Source organism: Rhinoderma darwinii, unplaced genomic scaffold (genome assembly GCF_050947455.1).
Source record: "Rhinoderma darwinii isolate aRhiDar2 unplaced genomic scaffold, aRhiDar2.hap1 Scaffold_897, whole genome shotgun sequence".
Lineage (NCBI taxonomy): Eukaryota > Metazoa > Chordata > Amphibia > Anura > Rhinodermatidae > Rhinoderma > Rhinoderma darwinii.
This window is the reverse complement of record NW_027464469.1, coordinates 72255-92180: the sequence shown is the minus strand read 5'-3', so window position 1 is coordinate 92180 and position 19926 is coordinate 72255. Positions and strand designations below refer to the sequence as shown.

Genomic DNA, 19926 nt, shown 5'->3' with positions numbered 1-19926 from the left:
AGAAGTTTTGCAAGCATCAATGGCCGATAGAAGTTGCAATGAAACCTGACGTAACGTAGGTTTAGTCTCAGTGTCGGAATCCATGCCGCCACTCGGTCGGGCATCGTCCTCTTTATTTTTGAGGTGAGTAGATCTCGTTTTACGTGGAGAGGAATTATCTTCGTCCTGATCAGTACGAGCAAAATCTTTTAGCTTATCCACTGCAGACTGAGGTTTAGATTTACGCATGGTGCACAGTATACCTGAAATAGGTAGGTCTCACCCCACCAATAGTGTAGCAGGAAAAGTAAGGCAGCAGATACAGTCTCCTTTTAACAGAGTATGGCACACTGGTAGGAAGTTATATATGGTAAGTAAGCTCTATAGACAAAGGACCGGGTAGGCAGGCAGTCCCAGAATGTATAGTGAGCAGGTGAGCCAAATCAGTGACATAGATGTATAACAGGCATATATGCAAAATGGCTCCGTTAGGCCGCAACTCACCACCCAGATACTGGTAACAATGGAATCTCAGGGTCTCCCTTGAGAGAAATCAAAACTGTCGTCCCCAACTGAGCCTGAGGTCTGTACCTTCACCGGCTGTCAGGGGAGACAGAGAAAGAATGTTTCACAATGCGTGCCTTGCAGACACAGACAGGCCGCCATTAACCACCAGCCGCCACGAGGAACAGAAGCCCATGCAACCAGGACCTCGGAGTCTGACAGAGAGGACCAAAAGACACCTGGGAGAAGCAAGAGATGTCGGGCATAAACCGTGTACCTCCGATGCAAGTGGATGCAAGTCCTTCGTTGTCTCCTGGGCTGGGTTAATATCAAGTGGAAGTGCGTCGAGTGCAGGCTGCAGCAGAACACCAGGCCGTCGTGCACTGTTTCCGTCCGCAGGGCCGACGAAGTCACCGAAGAATGTCCCCGGGTAGCCTGCGAGGGGTAGAGGTATGCCCAGAGTTTGTCTGGTCCCAGTAAAAAGATTTACCAGCCAGGATGACAGGATAATCAGCAGGAGAGGTTACGGTCCCCGGGAGCTCAGCTCAGATACGACTATCCATGCTGCTTGCTGGCCACGCCCCAAAAATAATAATAATATTTAATAATATAATATATTATTACCCCTTTAAGGACACAGTATTTTGTCCTCTAATTGTGCCCACACAGTGTTTTGCCCCCTAAGTGCCATACACAGTAGATTTCCCCCTGTAGTGCCCTTACACAGAATAATGTCCGCTTAGTGGCCTTCACACAGTATAATGCCCCCCTCCCCTCGCTGGCACACACACAGCCCCCCTTGTAGATAGTGCCCCCTGTAGACTGTGCCATACAGCCTCCCTGTAGACTGTGCCATAATCCGCCACACCTCCTTGTTGACAGTGTCATACAGCCCACCACCTCCCCCTTGTAGACAGTGCTGTTCATTCCCCCACCTCCCCCTTGTAGATCGTGACATACAACCCCCCACCTCCCCCATGTAGACAGTGCTATACAGAGCCGCAACTCCCCCTTGTAGATCATGCCATATAGCCCCCCACCTCCCCCATGTAGACAGTGCCATACAGCCCTCACCTCCCCCTTGTAGACAGTGCCATACAGCCCCCCACCTCCCGATGTAGACAGTGCCCCAAACACAAAAAAATTGTACACCTCTAGGCCCCGTTCCCAAGACGAACTGCGCTGCTCCGCGACGGGATCCTTGCGTAGGCCGGCGTGATCCTGTAGCCTAGTGCAGAGTTTCCCAACCTTTTCGGACTCGAGGCACCACTGGAGAAATAAAATTTCCTCAGGGCACCCCTACCAAAAATTGTTTCGAGAAAGACAGAAAACAGCTAAAAACAAGCACTACACTGAGAATATGTTCACACAGCGTTTTTTGTAAGGCAGAAAATATCTTCCTCAAAATTCCTTCAGGAATTTTATAATGCCCCCCTCCCCTCGCTGGCACACACACAGCCCCCCTTGTAGATAGTGCCCCCTGTAGATTGTGCCATACAGCCCCTCACCTCCCCCTTGTAGACAGTGCCATACAGCCCCCCACCTCCCGATGTAGACAGTGGCATACTCCCCCCAAAATTCCTTCAGGAATTTTAAGGCAGATTTTAAATTGAGAGCGTTGTTTGACTTTTTTTTTAAGCCGTTGAAGCTAACGGAAAAGACGTAGGCAAAGAAAGCTCCAAACGAACGCCACAGGTATTTTCTGCCTCCTATTAACTTTAATTGGAGGTCAGAGGTGAAAACCACTTGAAGACCATCAGCCCGCCACTCTCACTTAAATGACCATCAGCCCACCACTCACAGATTCCCCTGTAGATAGTGCCACACAGCCCCATTGTAGATGATAGAACCCCCCCCCTTCCTGTACATAGCGCTACTGTAGCTCCCTGAAAGAGCGGAAGCCCCCTGTGGCTGGAGATTCCGCTCCTGGACGGAGCGCTTGATGACTCTGTCTATTTATGGACAGTGACGTCAAGGGCCTCTACTGAAGTGGAATCCCCGGTCACTGCATCGGCAACGCTGTGGACGGGGATTACGCTTCAGGAGTTGCCCCTGATGTCACTGTCTATATATGGACAGAGACATCAAGCGCTTCATCCAGGAGCGGAATCCCCAGCCACACAGTGGCGCTAGCAGATAGCAGAGCTGGGAGATACCTTCCTGCTTTGCTATAGTATGCAATAGTACCTGTGTACTAATCACGCAGACACTATTGAATGTGGCGTTGCTACAGCTGTAGCAGCTGCTAGCAGTGCCGCCGGCCATGGGGGGCCCATCCCGACTGGCAGCATGGGCGTCCTCATTCCCGGTGTCGCCGCTATGGCTGCTATGGGCGGAAAGGCGGATGCTGAGTCACCGGGCCCGGGCGCTTCTGAAACAAGCAGGGGAAAGGTAGCCAGTGCAGCGCCCCCTTCCACCTGCTAGAGTGATGCACCCAGTGCAATGGCACACCGTTCTGGCCGGCCCTTTGTGGCACTATGTACAATGGGGGTGTGGCGCTTTCTACAAGGGGATGTTTGTGGCGCTATCTACAAGGGGGGTATGTGGCGTTCTCTACAAGGTGATGTGTGTGGCTCTCCCTACAAGGGGGCTGTGTGTGGCGCAATCTACTGAAGGGCTGTGTGTGGCGCAATCTACAGGAGGGCTGTGTGTGGAGCAATCTACAAGAGGGTGTGGTGCTCTCTACAAGGGGGGGGTGTGGTGATATCTACAGGGGGGCTGTTTGTGGCGCTATCCACAGTAGGACTGTTTGTGGCGCGATCTACAGGGGGCTGTGTGTGGCGCTATCTACAGGGGGCTGTGTGTGGCGCCATCTGCAGGGGGCAGTGTGGAGCGCCATCTACAAGGGGCACTGAGTCTGGCGCTATCTACAGGGGGCTGTGTGTGGCGCTATCTACAGGTGGGCTGTGTGTGGCGCTATCTACAAGTAGGCTGTGTGTGTCCCTATCTACAGGGGGGCTGTGTGGGGCCCTATCTACAGGGGGGCTGTGTGGGGCCCTATCTACAGGGGGGCTGTATGGGGCCCTATCTACAGGGGGGCTGTATGGGGCCCTATCTACAGGGGGGCTGTATGGGGCCCTATCTACAGGGGGGCTGTATGGGGCCCTATCTACAGGGGGGCTGTATGGGGCCCTATCTACAGGGGGGCTGTATGGGGCCCTATCTACAGGGGGGCTGTGTGGCGCTATCTACAGGGGGCTGTGTGTGGCGCTATCTACAGGGGCATTGTTGAGCGCCATCTACAAGGGGCACTGTGTGTGGCGCTATCTACAGGGGGCTGTGTGTGGCGCTATCTACAGGGGGGCTGTGTGTGGCGCTATCTACAGGGGGGCTGTGTGTGGCCCTATCTACAAGTGGGCTGTGTGTGGCCCTATCTACAGGGGGGCTGTGTGTGGCCCTATCTACAGGGAGCACTGTGTGGCACTATCTACAAGGGGCAGTGTGTGGCATTCCCTACAGGGAGCAATGTGTGGCATTCCCTACAGGGAGCAGTGTGTGGCATTCCCTACAGGGAGCAGTGTGTGGCATTAGCGCCGAAACGCGCGTTGGGGTGGACCTTGGCTGCATTCATTCTGTTCATTCATTATGGGTATGTGAGATCTCATCTATTTTGTGTACTTTACTTACCTTATTACGGAATCTCTGCATGTTTCATCCCATTGTGTGGCGCTATCTACAGGGGGCTGTGTGTGGCGCTATCTACAGGGGGGCTCTGTGTGGCGCTATGTACAGGTGGGCTGTGTGTGGCCCTATCTACAGGGGGGCTGTGTGTGGCCCTATCTACAGGGAGCACTGTGTGGCACTATCTACAAGGGGCAGTGTGTGGCATTCCCTACAGGGAGCAATGTGTGGCATTCCCTACAGGGAGCAGTGTGTGGCATTCCCTACAGGGAGCAGTGTGTGGCATTAGCGCCGAAACGCGCGTTGGGGTGGACCTTGGCTGCATTCATTCTGTTCATTCATTATGGGTATGTGAGACCTCATCTATTTTGTGTACTTTACTTACCTTATTACGGAATCTCTGCATGTTTGATACCATTGCATTTATAAATGACATGTGTGTTGTTACGTTTATTGTACCATAGTACTGCTAACTTATTTTTTGACTATAGGGTGTGATTCTATTTAGTCTACAGTACTTTGCATTCACATATGCACATAGCTGACCTATTTACTTTAATAGACTATACTCTCAAAGACGCTCACACACTCATGTCATATTATTTTCCATCAAGGGATACACATGTGTCTCACTAACCGTTCATATATAGATACATGGTTTGGTTAATGCTCCAGTCAAGGATCCGTGTTTTTACTGTGGGTTTATGGATTCTTTTTACATGTCTTATTATATGTTAATAAAATATTTTTGTATTTTCATTACTTCTTTGTTTCTCAGCATTTATTTTCTCTTTTGGTCTCACTATCTACAAGTGGGCTGTGTGTGGCCCTATCTACAGGTGGGCTGTGTGTGCCGCTATGTACAGGTGGGCTGTGTGTGCCGCTATGTACAGGTGGGCTGTGTGTGCCGCTATGTACAGGTGGGCTGTGTGTGCCGCTATCTACAGGTGGGCTGTGTGTGCCGCTATGTACAGGTGGGCTGTGTGTGCCGCTATGTACAGGTGGGCTGTGTGTGGCGCTATGTACAGGTGGGCTGTGTGTGGCCCTATCTACAAAGGGGCTGTGTGTGGCCCTATCTACAGGGGGGCTGTGTGTGGCCCTATCTACAGGGGGGCTGTGTGTGGCCCTATCTACAGGGGGGCTGTGTGTGGCCCTATCTACAGGGGGGCTGTGTGTGGCCCTATCTACAGGGGGGCTGTGTGTGGCCCTATCTACAGGGGGGCTGTGTGTGGCCCTATCTACAGGGGGGCTGTGTGTGGCCCTATCTACAGGGGGGCTGTGTGTGGCATTCCCTACAGGGAGCAATGTGTGGCATTCCCTACAGGGAGCGGTGTGTGTGGTAATATCTACAGGGAGCGGCGTGTGTGGTAATATCTACAGGGAGCGGCGTGTGGTAATATCTACAGGGAGCGGCGTGTGTGGTAATATCTACAGGGGGCGGCGTGTGTGGTAATATCTACAGGGAGCAGCGTGTGTGGTAATATCTACAGGGAGCAGTGTGTGGTAATATCTACAGGGAGCGGCGTGTGTGGTAATATCTACAGGGAGCGGCGTGTGTGGTAATATCTACAGGGAGCGGCGTGTGTGGTAATATCTACAGGGAGCGGCGTGTGTGGTAATATCTACAAGGGGCGGCGTGTGTGGTAATATCTACAGGGAGCAGTGTGTGGTAATATCTACAGGGAGCAGTGTGTGGCATTCCCTACAGGGAGCAGTGTGTGTGGTAATATCTACAGGGAGCAGTGTGTGTGGTAATATCTACAGGGAGCAGTGTGTGTGTGTGGTAATATCTACAGGGAGCAGTGTGTGTGTGTGTGTGTGTGTGTGGTAATATCTACAGGGAGCAGTGTGTGTGTGTGGTAATATCTACAGGGAGCAGTGTGTGTGGTAATATCTACAGGGAGCAGTGTGTGTGGTAATATCTACAGGGAGCAGTGTGTGGTAATATCTACAGGGAGCAGTGTGTGTGGTAATATCTACAGGGAGCAGTGTGTGTGGTAATATCTACAGGGAGCAGTGTGTGTGTGGTAATATCTACAGGGAGCAGTGTGTGGTAATATCTACAGGGAGCAGTGTGTGTGGTAATATCTACAGGGAGCAGTGTGTGTGGTAATATCTACAGGGAGCAGTGTGTGTGGTAATATCTACAGGGAGCAGTGTGTGTGTGTGGTAATATCTACAGGGGGGCTGTGTGTGTGGTAATATCTACAGGGAGCAGTGTGTGTGTGTGGTAATATCTACAGGGAGCAGTGTGTGGTAATATCTACAGGGAGCAGTGTGTGTGGTAATATCTACAGGGAGCAGTGTGTGTGGTAATATCTACAGGGAGCAGTGTGTGTGGTAATATCTACAGGGAGCAGTGTGTGTGGTAATATCTACAGGGAGCAGTGTGTGTGGTAATATCTACAGGGAGCAGTGTGTGTGGTAATATATACAGGGAGCAGTGTGTGGTAATATCTACTGGGAGCAGTGTGCGTGTGGTAATATCTACAGGGAGCAGTGTGTGTGGTAATATCTAAAGGGAGCAGTGTGCGTGTGGTAATATCTACAGGGAGCAGTGCGTGTGGTAATATCTAAAGGGAGCAGTGCATCTGGTAATATCTACAGGGAGCAGTGTGTGTGTGGTAATATTTGCAGGGAGCAGTGTGTGTGTGTGGTAATATCTACAGGGAGCAGTGTGTGGTAATATCTACAGGGAGCAGTGTGTGGTAATATATACAGGGAGCAGCGCGTGTGGTAATATCTACAGGGAGCAGTGTGCGTGTGGTAATATCTACAGGGAGCAGTGTGTGTGTGGTAATATCTACAGGGAGCAGTGTGTGTGGTATTATCTACAGGGAGCAGTGTGTGGTAATATCTACAGGGAGCAGTGTGTGTGTGGTAATATCTACAGGGAGCAGTGTGTGGTAATATCTACAGGGAGCAGTGTGCGTGTGGTAATATCTACAGGGAGCAGTGTGTGTGTGGTAATATCTACAGGGAGCAGTGTGTGTGGTATTATCTACAGGGAGCAGTGTGTGGTAATATCTACAGGGAGCAGTGTGTGTGTGGTAATATCTACAGGGAGCAGCGTGTGTGGTAATATCTACAGGGAGCAGTGTGTGGTAATATCTACAGGGAGCGGCGTGTGTGGTAATATCTACAGGGAGCGGCGTGTGTGGTAATATCTACAGGGAGCGGCGTGTGTGGTAATATCTACAGGGAGCGGCGTGTGTGGTAATATCTACAAGGGGCGGCGTGTGTGGTAATATCTACAGGGAGCAGTGTGTGGTAATATCTACAGGGAGCAGTGTGTGGCATTCCCTACAGGGAGCAGTGTGTGTGGTAATATCTACAGGGAGCAGTGTGTGTGGTAATATCTACAGGGAGCAGTGTGTGTGTGTGGTAATATCTACAGGGAGCAGTGTGTGTGTGTGTGTGTGTGTGGTAATATCTACAGGGAGCAGTGTGTGTGTGTGGTAATATCTACAGGGAGCAGTGTGTGTGGTAATATCTACAGGGAGCAGTGTGTGTGGTAATATCTACAGGGAGCAGTGTGTGGTAATATCTACAGGGAGCAGTGTGTGTGGTAATATCTACAGGGAGCAGTGTGTGTGGTAATATCTACAGGGAGCAGTGTGTGTGTGGTAATATCTACAGGGAGCAGTGTGTGGTAATATCTACAGGGAGCAGTGTGTGTGGTAATATCTACAGGGAGCAGTGTGTGTGGTAATATCTACAGGGAGCAGTGTGTGTGGTAATATCTACAGGGAGCAGTGTGTGTGTGTGGTAATATCTACAGGGGGGCTGTGTGTGTGGTAATATCTACAGGGAGCAGTGTGTGTGTGTGGTAATATCTACAGGGAGCAGTGTGTGGTAATATCTACAGGGAGCAGTGTGTGTGGTAATATCTACAGGGAGCAGTGTGTGTGGTAATATCTACAGGGAGCAGTGTGTGTGGTAATATCTACAGGGAGCAGTGTGTGTGGTAATATCTACAGGGAGCAGTGTGTGTGGTAATATCTACAGGGAGCAGTGTGTGTGGTAATATATACAGGGAGTAGTGTGTGGTAATATCTACTGGGAGCAGTGTGCGTGTGGTAATATCTACAGGGAGCAGTGTGTGTGGTAATATCTAAAGGGAGCAGTGTGCGTGTGGTAATATCTACAGGGAGCAGTGCGTGTGGTAATATCTAAAGGGAGCAGTGCATCTGGTAATATCTACAGGGAGCAGTGTGTGTGGTAATATTTGCAGGGAGCAGTGTGTGTGTGTGGTAATATCTACAGGGAGCAGTGTGTGGTAATATCTACAGGGAGCAGTGTGTGGTAATATATACAGGGAGCAGCGCGTGTGGTAATATCTACAGGGAGCAGTGTGCGTGTGGTAATATCTACAGGGAGCAGTGTGTGTGTGGTAATATCTACAGGGAGCAGTGTGTGTGGTATTATCTACAGGGAGCAGTGTGTGGTAATATCTACAGGGAGCAGTGTGTGTGTGGTAATATCTACAGGGAGCAGTGTGTGGTAATATCTACAGGGGGGCTGTGTGTGTGGTAATATCTACAGGGAGCAGCGCGTGTGGTAATATCTACAGGGAGCAGCGCGTGTGGTAATATCTACAGGGAGCAGTGTGCGTGAGGTAATATCTACAGGGAGCAGTGTGTGTGTGGTAATATCTACAGGGAGCAGTGTGTGTGGTATTATCTACAGGGAGCAGTGTGTGGTAATATCTACAGGGAGCAGTGTGTGTGTGGTAATATCTACAGGGAGCAGTGTGTGGTAATATCTACAGGGAGCAGTGCGTGTGGTAATATCTACAGGGAGCAGTGTGTGGTAATATCTACAGGCAGCAGTGTGTGGTAATATCTACAGGGAGCAGTGTGTGTGGTAATATCTACAGGGGGCAGTGTGGTAATATCTACAGGGAGCAGTGTGTGTGGTAATATCTACAGGGAGGCTGTGTGTGTGGTAATATCTACAGGGAGCAGTGTGTGTGGTAATATCTACAGGGAGCAGTGTGTGGTAACATCTACAGGGAGCAGCGTGTGGAAATATCTACAGGGAGCAGTGTGTGTGGTAATATCTACAGGGAGCAGTGTGTGGTATTATCTACAGGGGGCAGTGTGTGTGGTAATATCTACAGGGAGCAGTGTGTGTGGTAATATCTACAGGGAGCAGTGTGTGGTATTATCTACAGGGAGCAGTGTGTGGTAATATCTACAGGGAGCAGTGTGTGTGTGGTAATATCTACAGGGAGCAGTGTGTGTGGTAATATCTACAGGGTGCAGTGTGTGTGGTAATATCTACAGGGAGCAGTGTGTGTGGTAATATCTACAGGGAGCAGTGTGTGTGGTAATATCTACAGGGAGCAGTGTGTGGTAATATCTACAGGGAGCAGTGTGTGTGGTAATATATACAGGGAGCAGTGTGTGTGGTAATATCTACAGGGGGGCTGTGTGTGTGGTAATATCTACAGGGAGCAGTGTGTGGTAATATCTACAGGGAGCAGCGTGTGGTAATATGTACAGGGAGCAGCGTGTGGTAATATGTACAGGGAGCAGCGTGTGGTAATATATACAGGGAGCAGTGTGTGTGGTAATATCTACAGGGTGCATTGTGTGGTAATATCTACAGGGAGCAGTGTGTGGTAATATCTACAGGGAGCAGTGTGTGTGGTAATATATACAGGGAGCAGTGTGTGTGGTAATATCTACAGGGTGCATTGTGTGGTAATATCTACAGGGAGCAGTGTGTGTGGTAATATCTACAGGGAGCAGTGTCTGTGGTAATATCTACAGGGAGCAGTGTCTGTGGTAATATCTACAGGGAGCAGTGTGTGTGGTAATATCTACAGGGAGCAGTGTGTGTGGTAATATCTACAGGGAGCAGTGTGTGGTAATATCTACAGGGAGCAGTGTGTGTTAATATCTACAGGGTGCATTGTGTGGTAATATCTACAGAGAGCAGTGTGTGGTAATATCTACAGGGAGCAGTGTGTGGTAATATCTACAGGGAGCAGTGTGTGTGGTAATATCTACAGGGGGGCTGTGTGTGGTAATATCTACAGGGAGCAGTGTGTGGTAATATCTACAGGGAGCAGTGTGTGTGGTAATATCTACAGGGAGCAGTGTGTGTGGTAATATCTACAGGGAGCAGTGTGTGTGGTAATATCTACAGGGAGCAGTGTGTGTGGTAATATATACAGGGAGCAGTGTGTGTGGTAATATCTACAGGGAGCAGTGTGTGTGGTAATATCTACAGGGAGCAGTGTGTGTGGTAATATGTACAGGGAGCAGTGTGTGTGGTAATATCTACAGGGAGCAGTGTGTGTGGTAATATCTACAGGGAGCAGTGTGTGTGGTAATATCTACAGGGAGCAGTGTGTGTGTGGTAATATCTACAGGGAGCAGTGTGTGTGGTAATATCTACAGGGGGCAGTGTGTGTGGTAATATCTACAGGGAGCAGTGTGTGTGGTAATATATACAGGGAGCAGTGTGTGTGGTAATATCTACAGGGAGCAGTGTGTGTGGTAATATCTACAGGGAGCAGTGTGTGGTAATATCTACAGGGAGCAGTGTGTGTGGTAATATGTACAGGGAGCAGTGTGTGTGGTAATATCTACAGGGAGCAGTGTGTGTGGTAATACCTACAGGGAGTAGTGTGTGGTAATATCTACAGAGAGCAGTGTGTGTGGAGATATCTACAGGGAGCAGTGTGTGGTAATATATACAGGGAGCAGTGTGTGTGGTAATATCTACAGGGAGCAGTGTGTGGTAATATCTACAGGGAGCAGTGTGTGTGGTAATATCTACAGGGAGCAGTGTGTGTGGTAATATGTACAGGGAGCAGTGTGTGGTAATATGTACAGGGAGCAGTGTGTGGTAATATCTACAGGGAGCAGTGTGTGGTAATATCTACAGGGGGGGCTGTGTGTGGCCCTATCTATAGTGGGCTGTGTGTTGTGATATCTACAGGGGGCTTTGTGTGGCATTATCTACAGGGAGCAGTGTGTGTGGTAATATCTACAGGGAGCAGTGTGTGTGGTAATATCTACAGGGAGCAGTGTGTGTGGTAATATCTACAGGGAGCAGTGTGTGTGTGGTAATATCTACAGGGAGCAGCGTGTGTGGTAATATCTACAGGGAGCAGTGTGTGTGGTAATATCTACAGGGAGCAGTGTGTGTGGTAATATGTACAGGGAGCAGTGTGTGGTAATATCTACAGGGAGCAGTGTGTGGTAATATCTACAGGGAGCAGTGTGTGGTAATATCTACAGGGAGCAGTGTGTGTGGTAATATCTACAGGGAGCAGTGTGTGGTAATATATACAGGGAGCAGTGTGTGTGGTAATATATACAGGGAGCAGTGTGTGTGGTAATATCTACAGGGGGGCTGTGTGTGTGTGGTAATATCTACAGGGAGCAGTGTGTGGTAATATCTACAGGGAGCAGCGTGTGGTAATATATACAGGGAGCAGTGTGTGTGGTAATATCTACAGGGTGCATTGTGGTAATATCTACAGGGAGCAGTGTGTGGTAATATCTACAGGGAGCAGTGTGTGTGGTAATATATACAGGGAGCAGTGTGTGTGGTAATATCTACAGGGTGCATTGTGTGGTAATATCTACAGGGAGCAGTGTGTGGTAATATCTACAGGGAGCCGTGTGTGTGGTATTATCTACAGGGAGCAGTGTGTGTGGTAATATCTACAGGGAGCAGTGTGTGGTAATATCTACAGGGAGCAGTGTGTGTGGTAATATCTACAGGGAGCAGTGTGTGGTAATATCTACAGGGAGCAGTGTGTGGTAATATCTACAGGGAGCAGTGTGTGTGGTAATATCTACAGGGAGCAGTGTGTGGTAATATCTACAGGGAGCAGTGTGTGTTAATATCTACAGGGTGCATTGTGTGGTAATATCTACAGAGAGCAGTGTGTGGTAATATCTACAGGGAGCAGTGTGTGGTAATATCTACAGGGAGCAGTGTGTGTGGTAATATCTACAGGGGGGCTGTGTGTGGTAATATCTACAGGGGGGCTGTGTGTGGTAATATCTACAGGGAGCAGTGTGTGTGGTAATATCTACAGGGAGCAGTGTGTGTGGTAATATCTACAGGGAGCAGTGTGTGTGGTAATATGTACAGGGAGCAGTGTGTGTGGTAATATCTACAGGGAGCAGTGTGTGTGGTAATATCTACAGGGAGCAGTGTGTGTGGTAATATCTACAGGGAGCAGTGTGTGTGTGGTAATATCTACAGGGAGCAGTGTGTGTGGTAATATCTACAGGGGGCAGTGTGTGTGGTAATATCTACAGGGAGCAGTGTGTGTGGTAATATATACAGGGAGCAGTGTGTGTGGTAATATATACAGGGAGCAGTGTGTGTGGTAATATCTACAGGGAGCAGTGTGTGGTAATATCTACAGGGAGCAGTGTGTGTGGTAATATGTACAGGGAGCAGTGTGTGTGGTAATATCTACAGGGAGCAGTGTGTGTGGTAATACCTACAGGGAGCAGTGTGTGGTAATATGTACAGGGAGCAGTGTGTGTGGTAATATCTACAGAGAGCAGTGTGTGTGGAGATATCTACAGGGAGCAGTGTGTGGTAATATATACAGGGAGCAGTGTGTGTGGTAATATCTACAGGGAGCAGTGTGTGTGGTAATATCTACAGGGAGCAGTGTGTGGTAATATCTACAGAGAGCAGTGTGTGTGGAGATATCTACAGGGAGCAGTGTGTGGTAATATATACAGGGAGCAGTGTGTGTGGTAATATCTACAGGGAGCAGTGTGTGTGGTAATATGTACAGGGAGCAGTGTGTGGTAATATGTACAGGGAGCAGTGTGTGGTAATATCTACAGGGAGCAGTGTGTGGTAATATCTACAGGGGGGGCTGTGTGTGGCCCTATCTATAGTGGGCTGTGTGTTGTGATATCTACAGGGGGCTTTGTGTGGCATTATCTACAGGGAGCAGTGTGTGTGGTAATAGCTACAGGGAGCAGTGTGTGGTAATATCTACAGGGAGCAGTGTGTGGTAATATGTACAGGGAGCAGTGTGTGTGTGGTAATATCTACAGGGAGCAGTGTGTGTGGTAATATCTACAGGGAGCAGTGTGTGTGTGGTAATATCTACAGGGAGCAGTGTGTGTGGTAATATGTACAGGGAGCAGTGTGTGGTAATATCTACAGGGAGCAGTGTGTGTGGTAATATCTACAGGGAGCAGTGTGTGTGGTAATATCTACAGGGAGCAGTGTGTGTGGTAATATCTACAGGGGGCTGTGTGTGTGGTAATATCTACAGGGAGCAGTGTGTGTGGTAATATCTACAGGGAGCAGTGTGTGGTAATATCTACAGGGAGCAGTGTGTGTGGTAATATGTACAGGGAGCAGTGTGTGTGGTAATATCTACAGGGAGCAGTGTGTGGTAATATCTACAGGGAGCAGTGTGTGTGGTATTATCTACAGGGAGCAGTGTGTGGTAATATCTACAGGGAGCAGTGTGTGGTAATATCTACAGGGAGCAGTGTGTGTGGTATTATCTACAGGGAGCAGTGTGTGTGGTAATATCTACAGGGAGCAGTGTGTGTGGTAATATGTACAGGGAGCAGTGTGTGGTAATATCTACAGGGGGGGCTGTGTGTGGCCCTATCAATAGTGGGCTGTGTGTTGTGATATCTACAGGGGGGCTGTGTGTGGCATTATCTACAGGGGGGCTGTGTGGAGCACCATCTACAAGGAGCACACCATCTACAGTGTGACACTATCTGCGCTGGTATTTACGCTGCCAGTAGTGGTCAGCACATATCACCTCGCCCTAGTGATAAAGTGAGACATCACCTGCCTGTAAAAACCAGATAACCAGAGAGAAACCGGCCACCATAGTGGTTGTCAGCCAAACTAGTGCAGACGTTTTTGTTTGCTTATTTGGATGCAGAAATTCTGGGAGGAAAACCATGCCCCATTAGCCAGACCCATGAGATATACCACTCCCTATAAGACACCCACCAAAGAAGCCACAGCCTAATTGTCCTTGGAAAACCAAAAAAAAACTGTATAATCAGAACCAGAACTTTTTTTATTTTTCCGTCGATGTAGCGGAGTGAGGGCTTATTTTTTGTGGGACGAGCTGCAGTTTTTGATCATTTTATAATATTTTTTATTTATTTTTTTAGAGCTGCTAGTGTTTTTTTATTTTATTTTAAAAATGTTTTTTACGGTGTTCACCGTGCGGGTAAATAACATTATATTGTAATCGTTCTGACTCTTACGGATGCGGTGATACCAGTTATGTTTATGTTTTTTACGGTGTTCACCGTGCGGGTAAATAACATTATATTGTAATCGTTCTGACTCTTACGGATGAGGTGATACCAGTTATGTTTATGTTTTTACGGTGTTCACCGTGCGGGTAAATAACATTATATTGTAATCGTTCTGACTCTTACGGATGCGGTGATACCAGTTATGTTTATGTTTTTACGGTGTTCACCGTGCGGGTAAATAACATTATATTGTAATCGTTCTGACTCTTACGGATGCGGTGATACCAGTTATGTTTATGTTTTTTACGGTGTTCACCGTGCGGGTAAATAACATTATATTGTAATCGTTCTGACTCTTACGGATGCGGTGATACCAGTTATGTTTATGTTTTTACGGTGTTCACCGTGCGGGTAAATAACATTATATTGTAATCGTTCTGACTCTTACGGATGCGGTGATACCAGTTATGTTTATGTTTTTACGGTGTTCACCGTGCGGGTAAATAACATTATATTGTAATCGTTCTGACTCTTACGGATGCGGTGATACCAGTTATGTTTATGTTTTTACGGTGTTCACCGTGCGGGTAAATAACATTATATTGTAATCGTTCTGACTCTTACGGATGCGGTGATACCAGTTATGTTTATGTTTTTACGGTGTTCACCGTGCGGGTAAATAACATTATATTGTAATCGTTCTGACTCTTACGGATGTGGTGATACCAGTTATGTTTATGTTTTTACGGTGTTCACCGTGCGGGTAAATAACATTATATTGTAATCGTTCTGACTCTTACGGATGCGGTGATACCAGTTATGTTTATGTTTTTACGGTGTTCACCGTGCGGGTAAATAACATTATATTGTAATCGTTCTGACTCTTACGGATGCGGTGATACCAGTTATGTTTATGTTTTTTACGGTGTTCACCGTGCGGGTAAATAACATTATATTGTAATCGTTCTGACTCTTACGGATGCGGTGATACCAGTTATGTTTATGTTTTTTACGGTGTTCACCGTGCGGGTAAATAACATTATATTGTAATCGTTCTGACTCTTACGGATGCGGTGATACCAGTTATGTTTATGTTTTTACGGTGTTCACCGTGCGGGTAAATAACATTATATTGTAATCGTTCTGACTCTTACGGATGCGGTGATACCAGTTATGTTTATGTTTTTACGGTGTTCACCGTGCGGGTAAATAACATTATATTGTAATCGTTCTGACTCTTACGGATGCGGTGATACCAGTTATGTTTATGTTTTTACGGTGTTCACCGTGCGGGTAAATAACATTATATTGTAATCGTTCTGACTCTTACGGATGCGGTGATACCAGTTATGTTTATGTTTTTACGGTGTTCACCGTGCGGGTAAATAACATTATATTGTAATCGTTCTGACTCTTACGGATGCGGTGATACCAGTTATGTTTATGTTTTTACGGTGTTCACCGTGCGGGTAAATAACATTATATTGTAATCGTTCTGACTCTTACGGATGCGGTGATACCAGTTATGTTTATGTTTTTACGGTGTTCACCGTGCGGGTAAATAACATTATATTGTAATCGTTCTGACTCTTACGGATGCGGTGATACCAGTTATGTTTATGTTTTTTACGTTACTTTAGAGAAAAATGGGAAAAGGGTTTGTGGAGGTTTTTTTTTTACATTTTAAATTATTTTTATTCATAAATGAAAACGTTATTTTACTGTTTTTTCAAAAAAAAATGTTCTGGGGGACTTGAACTAGTGATGATTAGATCTCCGGTACAAATCACTGTAATACTAATGTATCGCAATATATCGTGATTAATATTAAGGGGTTTATAGGAGCAGAAAGATGGCGGACCTTCATTGCCCCCCATGCTGCCATGACAACCGTCCATCGTGTCACGTGGGGACGATGAGCTGTCAGGGAGGACCCCCGTCTTTCTTACAGCTTAGTTTCTGCAGTCGCTGTTGACCACAGAATCTAAGTATATAAATGGCCTTAATCACAGTTCTCTCAGGTTTCCAGCCTTTGCAGGTTTCCAGCCCAGGGTGTCAGGTGTTCCCTATGTCGGTAAATGTCCTGTTCAGGAAGGGGTTAAATGAGTAAAATACAAGTTTATACTGAATCTTATTCCACAAAACAATGTATCACTCTGCTCTGCTCTACCTGCGTTATAACATGATGATAAGAGATCACACTGCATGTTTCCTTTATATATAATGTCACCTCAGCTGCTGCAGAACCTCACAGTTCATATCAAAACACTGACTGCATAGTGTGCACCACGTCTTGTGCGATGTCAGCAGTGTCTCCCCAGTATCCGCCATGTGTCAGGTTGTCAGGAGTCAAGTCTTCATTGTCTGGGGGGAAATGTCTTCATTTTACTCTATATGCTATAAATGTCTGATATATGGGGGTCCCACCTCTATGTGTGCACAGACACACAGCGTGATCTCGCGAGATCACGCTGTGACGTCACTCACTTCCTCCCACAGGAACTTCATCGCGTCGGATGAGCGAGGACACGCTGTGTGTCTGTGAACTGCCAGAAGCTGGGTGTTAACGAAGAGAAGTGGATGATGCTGATTCGTCAGCATCATCCACTTCCATTCACAACGCCCAGCTATTAAAACAAGTAAACACACCCAGATGTACGCACATAATACACGCCCACTTAGACTTAACTTTAAACACGCCCAGTTGTACTTAAGAAAGGCTCATTTGCATAAATATAAAAATGGTCATAACTTCGCCAAAAATGCTCGTTTTTGAAAAAAACAAAACGTTACTGTAATCTACATTGCAGCGCCGATCTGCTGCAATACGAGATAGGGGTTTCAGAATCTGGTGACAGAGCCTCTTTAAAGTGACACGTCAGATTTGAGAAATGGTTCTGTCTTAAACAGGTCAAAAATAGGCCGTGGATTCCACTCCCAGAGGAGTCCCTGTCGTGACTGTCCATATATGGACAGAGACGTCAGGGGCTCCCTCTAGGATCACAATTCCCAGCCAAGTTGACGGCAACGCTCTGGCAAAGCATTCTGCTCCTAGTGGGAGCTTCAGTGGCGCTATCTACAGGTGCTGAGGTGCTGATCTGCAGGGGTTTGGCATGTAAGTTTGATTAAACTAAGGGGGGGATGTGCCGGCACTTGTGGAGAGAGCCGGCGGACAGGAAAGTGCAGCGCTGCACACATTAAACCCCTTTCCATTCTGCCAATGTTTATTTATATGACAACTGCCCGGGGCATCAGCGGTTTGAAAGAATATTGCCGTATGGAGGGGTTAATAAAAGCGTGTAGAAAATATTGTCTATAAAGGTGTACACAGCCTGTAAGAGGCTAATAAGCATTTGACACACTGACAATTTTTTGGGTTGCAGGGCACTCTCAAAATAGAGGCCCCTGTGTCCCGCCACTTTCATGTGTATCCGCGTCCACAGAAGGCAGATACAGGTAAATACTATGGCGGAGCAGGGAGCTGTTGGTGTCCCGCCGTTCGCTCTGGTAGTCCACAGTCTCCTTTAGGCCTGCGGCTTACAAGGTGCAGGGACCTCGACACCGGTAGTGAGGACCTCAACATTGTAATTCCGGCTCTGATCAGTAAACATAGAAGTGTAGAGAGAAGTGTCTGATATATAGACAGATATACAGTAGTCATGTATTCAGTCACTGTGTGTTTCCTACAGATGGATCCAGTAGTAGAAATCCACCAGAGAGATGTCCCAGTCCTCTGTATTCCCAGGACTGTCCAGAGGAAAATCACAATGTCCCAGAGAATCATCAGGTAGATGAAGCTGAGCCGTATACCAGATCTATATAGGGGGTGCGGAGCTTTTTGGTCCAGCGGTCATAGATGTGGACATAGATTTTGGTGGTTTCTTATGTTGATCTGTTAGATTCTTCGCACTCTGCTGTATTGTACTGAATTGTTACATATGTGAAATCAGGGGGAAGATCTGACTGATATTAAAGTGGAGGATGAAGAAGAAGAGCGGGTGAGGGGCGATCAACGGTGTAAGAGTGAAGTGGAGGAGGAAATTCCAGGAGGTGTTACCAGAGGTAAGTGATAATGAATTTAGAAAGTGAATTGGGAGGTTTGTTAAGGTGGGGTTCCTCCTTAGTTGTACATTACAGTAACACGTCAGACAATGTGTTATACATAGTGCAGGAGCTGAGGGAGCTGTGACTGCACATAGAAGTTCTCTACAAGGTGTTCTATGGATCCGGTCATGCACTAGGCTTAGTGTCAGATTTTGGAGGCACCAGCTGCGATTAACAGCCGGGATCTGAGGAAACTCCGTTTAACCACTTATAGGGCGTGTGTCATCAGAAAATGACCTATTGTTTAAAGTTTTTATGTTAAAAATATTTTTACGATTTCTTTTTTTTTAAAGTCATCTTTATTTAAAAATAATCCTAAAATCTTGCATTTTTCCCTCTGGCCACTGAGTCTTATAGTAGACTGATCCTTCCTGTTCTGTAGAGATCAATTCTCAGCATACATCTCATTAACATTACATGCAGGATTACACTGACAGGTAACACCTATATATAGATATCACATGATCAGGACTGGCCTTAGGTTGGATGGCGCCCTGTGCGGGACTCCCTGTTGCTGCCCCCTACACAAACCAAATATGAACCACATATATAGACACGCACATACTGGAACATATATACTGTGCATACATAGAGACAGATATTTAGACATACAGGCAATTATACATACACACATCTGGAATATATACATACAGGTAAATATGTAGACGTACAGACACACACACATACACAGACCGGAACATATACAAATACATAAAAGGCACAAAGATACAAGCACAAAGACACATTCACAAACAGACCCATATATACCCAGTACAGATAATGTAGCAGATTTCGCATGCAGTCCTATGTAACACAACAGATAATACAGTGATAACATCCACTACATTATCTGTACACACAGAGGCATATATATAAGGGGCAGCTGAGTATACAAGGGGAAGCAGGTTATATAAGGGTAAGCAGGTTATATAAGGGGAAGCAGGGTATATAGGGGCAGCAGAGTATATAAGGGGCAGCAGAGTATATAAGGGGCAGCAGGGTATATAGGGGGCTGCAGGGTATATAGGTGGCAGCACAGATATCTTCATTTTATCTGTTCTACTTTAATATTAAACACACACTTTTACAAAGAGACATAAACACATACAGGCGCACGCACACACATGCACACACACTGTAACATATACACATACTGTATACACACACACACACACATACATACACACACACACACACACACACACACACACTGTAACATATACACATACTGTATACACACACACAGAGACACACACACACATGCACACACACTGTAACATATACACATACTGTATACACACACACACACACACACACACACACACACACACACACACACTGTAACATATACACACACACAGAGACACATAGATTCTCACCATCTCTCCTTGCTGACAGGATCACAGGTTTCTTGCAGGACAGGCTGTGGGCGGAGCTTCCTCCTTTTCTCTTGCTCCTCGGCTCTATTTACTCCATGTGT

General features: G+C 47.0%; 1 long non-coding RNA gene across 1 annotated transcript in view; it reads left to right on the top strand.

Moving 5' to 3' along the window:
- LOC142732160 (uncharacterized) overlaps positions 1 to 19926 on the top strand; it is a 57026-nt gene that overhangs the window by 7447 nt on the left and 29653 nt on the right. The window contains exons 2-3 of the long non-coding RNA XR_012879376.1: positions 18032 to 18129; positions 18293 to 18404. This is a non-coding gene — a long non-coding RNA (uncharacterized LOC142732160). The remainder of the gene's footprint in view (positions 1 to 18031; positions 18130 to 18292; positions 18405 to 19926) is intronic.